Below are 5,121 nucleotides of genomic sequence, written 5' to 3' on the forward strand. Positions count from 1 at the left end.
TTTCTGTGTAATTATTTGGGTCTGGGTGGTGGGAAACAAAAGAGCAGCTTCTGCCTACAAGAAATTGATTGGCATTGGTTAATAATCAATGGCAACTAGTCTTCCATGCTCTTAAGGCTGTTTTTGTTTAGTCTTGTTCTTCAAATACAATGCCTCCCTTTCTTTTCTATGGGTCTCAAAAGGCATGAAGATGCTACTAAAGTTTCTACCTGTGCCATGTGTTTGTGAGTAGCAGAACATCTAAAAGAGTTATTAGTGGACACCGTAAGAAAGATTCTTATGCTTTACCCTTTTAACCAGACATCTATTATTTAATAAGGCTAATTTATAGAGAACATTTTTAGTAACCATTTTTAATAGTATAGGTTAGTCTATGTCAAATAATATTACATATAATCTAGCAGATGTGTTTTGAAAAATTCTTGCAAACATTATATTTTCAAGGTTATGTTATTTGGAGTCTTTCAAAATGCTACATTGAATTCATGGAGTTTTAGCTAGCTCTAGCCTCAAGTGTTAGTTCTCTATTAAAACAGCACCAGATCTAGGAGACTAGGAAGAAGACAAGGTACTTTGTAGCATAGAGAGAATCTGGTCTAATCAATGTGTTTGTTCACTTGGTTTAAGAAAATAGTCTGCTTATATGATATGCCAGGCACTTTAGAAGTGAAAGCAGATGCTTTAATTAGGGTTGATGTGAACTCTATAGAATGCACAATTATAAAAAATGTGCTAAGAAAAGGAGGTTATGCTCCAAGTTCTATAGTCTAAACATCAATATTAGGCATTTGTCATCAGCCTTTTTAAAAGCTTCTGCTTTTAAAATAGCCATAGTGATGGATGACTTAAATCCAGACAATAACAGCCCTTAAAAGCAAGATTAACCACAAAGAATTACTTCCTTTCATTTTAAGAAATCTTGGACCTCTTAACAAATCAGTAGATGATATATTATAATGATTTTTATATTAATATGCTATATCTGCCATTAAACTGGTTGCATTATCCATAAACTTAACAGACAAATAGGTTTCTCTAAGGACAGGTTGCTCAATAGCTTGTTTTTAATGGGGAGTGAGCAGGTCTTTAGGGATGTGGATGTCAACCATGGATTGTTCAGGATCAAATGCTGTCTTAACCAGCTACATTGCATATAAATGATGTAATTCACAGTAAGACAATACAATTAAAGCCACAATAAATGTGGAGCACTTTATTACACATTAACTGTTACTGTGAACATTTGTGCCCTTCTTTAGCAAGCTCTGCTATAACTCATCAGGGTGATTATTACTTAAGTGTTACTGCTTGATATTTTTATGATGCACTTTCCATACTATTGGTGCAAGGAAATTTTACATTATAAAAACAGTAGCACCACAAGCAAAGGGGACAACAAAGAAAAAAGCAAACCTTAGGAGAGAAGGATAATACACCTCTAGAGTCAAAGAAATAGGTTGTCATGGCATTTTACACAAGCATACCTTGTGCTATGGTTATAATCAACATCTGTGTATCTAGAGATGCACTGTAGAATTGTATAACTCACCTTTGAAAATGTACCTTCTGTTATTAGACACTTTACACACAAAAACTTCTATGTCAAAAGAATTTCTCATCTAAACATTGGATGATGTCACAAAAGTTCTTAAAGCAGTAATTACTGTGCTGTGCACAACTATTGAAAAAGCGTGATAGAAATTAGCAGATTGTTAAAAAGAAAACAGGCGAAGGACCACTTTAGCAAGGCAACTCAAGTGAAGAAAACGGTTTCCTGTGTTTTAGGTATAAATAAGAAGGAAATCAACTGCAGGAATCCTAAACGTTGAATCCATATTTGAAGTATTTTAAAGAATTTAGTGCTTCTATGTAGACTATTCTATTAGTCAGAAGCCCAGACCAAACAATTTATAAACAACAAATCTTTTCTTGAGACAGAATATCTATTGACAATGAATGATGTTGTTTAGAGATTTGAGGATATATATACATACTACCAGTGACTAAAAAATAAACCCTAAGATAATAATATCATTCATAATTTTTTTCAGTATCTGCCTTGTGAGCAAGGAATAGATCTTTCATTGTCTCCAGTTACTTTATCATATTTCCTGTCTGTTAAGGTAATTATTCACATGTAGACCTTCTCTTTGGGCATTGCCTGCTCTGGTCTACACAGTTTGATTCATGACATGTTCTTTACTGAAACAGGACTGATGAAAGAGAAGTAGATAATCAATAGCTTTGCCTCAAGTACTAGACACAATTTGCTATTCTTTATACGTAGAGATTCAATAAAGTTTAAGACTATGAATGAGGTAGAAATTAATCTTAGTTTATATTTTAGGATTCTTTCCAGCAATGATATTCATTATATGTTACTAGAAATGTACCAAAGTGTTTCTTAAAACTTTTGGTATGTGGCAAACTGATAGGTTAAGAGATACACAGTCACGTTTTGTAATTGCTGTGTGGAAATGACATTGAGTATTGTTTCATGTTTATAATACTTCTTTCTCTGTTTTGTGAATCTCCATCAGTTTTGTACATTTTCTACTGAATGGTTGAAATCCCTACTTTGTTAGAATGTTGTAGTATTTTCTAGTTACTTCTATCAACATTTAATTTGATGACTTTCTTTGTGGTATATCTTTTTCTACAAATTTTTTAAAGTAAACGTATGAATCATAATTTCATTGACTTCTAGGTGACTTTTACTTATTTTTTCATGCTGATTTGACTTTGAAAGACTGTTGGTGCTTTAGAAATGCTGTTCAATGCAAAAAAACAAAGGTATGTATTAAAATTAAACAGTTTAGATGTGACTATAAAATTTATTGTCTTATTTGCTGATAGTAATCACCTATACTTTGATGATTCCAGAAAATGAATGAAAATATTCAGAAAAACATGTACAAAATCAAGAGACGGTTATCAATAAACCACAGAGAAGCTAATTAAAACAGAAATAAATAAAAAAATAAGCTTAAAATTTACATCTAAGGATGCTTACCTGGCAGGTGAGATACCATGATCATGAAGGTGGTTTTCCTAGGACGAGGCTTATCCATTGCACTCTGGATGTGCTCAACCCTGTGATTTCCCCAAATGTGGAAAACTTGACTGCATAATTTCTGTTAGTGAGGGCCTGTATCCTCCCTCTCTCCTGAAAAAAATTTACATCTAAAGATGTTCTATAATCCTTAGAGAGGGACATTATACCTACTATGTGCATCTAGAGGAAGCCTCAATATCATAGACCAGATTATGTTCTGAAATTAATCAATGAATTTAAAACAATTTCTATAAACTACTTGATACCGAAATTTTGATTTAAAAGCTTACATTGGAAAAATTAATGGAAATGGTGATTTAAAAATGAAATATCTTTAAGGTCTGAATATTTTTTTGCATACTTAGCCAGTCACAAAGCTGAGAAAACTGAAATCAGAGTAATATTGCTGTCAAAATTTAAGAGTACAAATGGATAGAAATTTAAAATGTGAAATATAGAGTCACATATACTTTAAAATGTAATAAATGGTAATTTCTAGTTAATGGAGAAGAGTTGGCCCACACCACCAATGTACAATTTTTTCCACATCCTTGCCAACATCTGTTTGTTTTCTTGATGTTAGCTGTTCTGACTAGAGTGATGTGGAATCTCTAATAGTCACCTTTACATTTTTACCAAATAAACTGTGCAATCATGAAGTGATTAAATTTATGGAAATAAAATAAAAAAGTTATTGAGGAAAATTCTTTTTGGAATTTCTTTAAAATGTTACAGTATGGAAGTAACAATTTTTAAGTTACAATAACATATTTCTTCTTCTATAGGAAGTATAGTTTGCTGAGTAACAATCACCCAAACAGAAAGTGAAAATTCAGATTAAAAACTGGAAAAGAATGCTTTGAATTAATTGGTATATTATTAAGAATGAAGAAAAGTTCCAATATCTAGGTTTAAAACAAGTGATTAGAGATTAAGAGCAAAAAAGAAAATTCATGTGATTCTTAAATATGAATGCAACTCAGCAGTGCTTGCCACATGAGAGCTACAAAATCAGTCTTGTTTGTTGTGTCATTTAACCTAGAAATTTGTCAATGGTCTGAGTCCTTATTATTTACTCTTTTGGCAGAGATTTTTTTAAAAAGTAGTTCACATATAAACCTGTATGTTTCACTGATTTGTTTCTCAGTCCATTTAACATTTGTGTAAAGGAGGGCTGCAGATTTTTTTTGAGTTAATCTTGTATCCTGCTACATTACTGAAAGTGTTTATGAGTTGCAAAAGTTTCTTAGTAGAATTTTTGGGTTGCTTATGTAAACTATCATATCATCAGCCAGCAGTGAGGGTTTTTGACTTATTTTCTTATTTGTATCCCCTTGACTTCCCTTTGTTGTCTCTTATTGCTCCAGCTAGATTCTAAGTACTATACTGAATATATATGGAGAGAGTGGACAACCCTGTATTCTTCCTGATTTCAAAGGGATTGCTATAAGTTTCTCTCCATTTAGCTTGATATTGACTGTTGGCTTGCTGTATATTGCCTTTATTATGTTTAGGTATGTTCCTTAACATATGCTGGAGAGGATGTGGGGTAAACGTCGGGAAACTCGACTGCATAATTTGCGTTAGTGTAAAATATAAAGCCAGTCACTGTACCCACTGAAGGTTAGAGACATTAAGAGATGTCTGACTCCTGCATTGCTGCTGAGAGTGCAAATTGGTACAGCACCTTTGGATATCAGTATGGCAATTTCTCAGAAATTTAGGAAATTATTTACCTCAACACTCAGTAATACCACTTTTGGGTATGTACCCGAAGATGCTCAATCGTACCACAAGGTACAAGGCTCAACTATGTTCATAGTAACATTATTTGTTATAGCAAGAACCTAGAAACAACCTAAATGCCCCTCTACCGAAGAATGGGTAAGGAAAATGTGGTATATTTACACAATGGAGTGCTACACAGCAGAAAGAAATGACACCTTGAAATTTGCAGGCAAATGAATGGAACTAGGAAACATCATATTGAGTGAGATAACCCAGACACAAAAAGACAAATATCATATGTACTCACTCATAAGTGGCTTTTAGACATAAAGCAAAGA

General features: G+C 32.9%; 1 non-coding gene across 1 annotated transcript; it reads left to right on the plus strand.

Moving 5' to 3' along the window:
* Positions 1-3,005: 3,005 nt before the first annotated feature.
* On the plus strand, positions 3,006-3,163 carry LOC113458292. The gene has a single exon (XR_003378683.1). It is a non-coding gene; the product is annotated as a U1 spliceosomal RNA (small nuclear RNA).
* The last annotated feature ends 1,958 nt before the right edge of the window (positions 3,164-5,121 follow it).

Source organism: Microtus ochrogaster, chromosome 2, assembly GCF_000317375.1.
Source record: "Microtus ochrogaster isolate Prairie Vole_2 chromosome 2, MicOch1.0, whole genome shotgun sequence".
Taxonomy (NCBI): Eukaryota; Metazoa; Chordata; class Mammalia; order Rodentia; family Cricetidae; genus Microtus; species Microtus ochrogaster.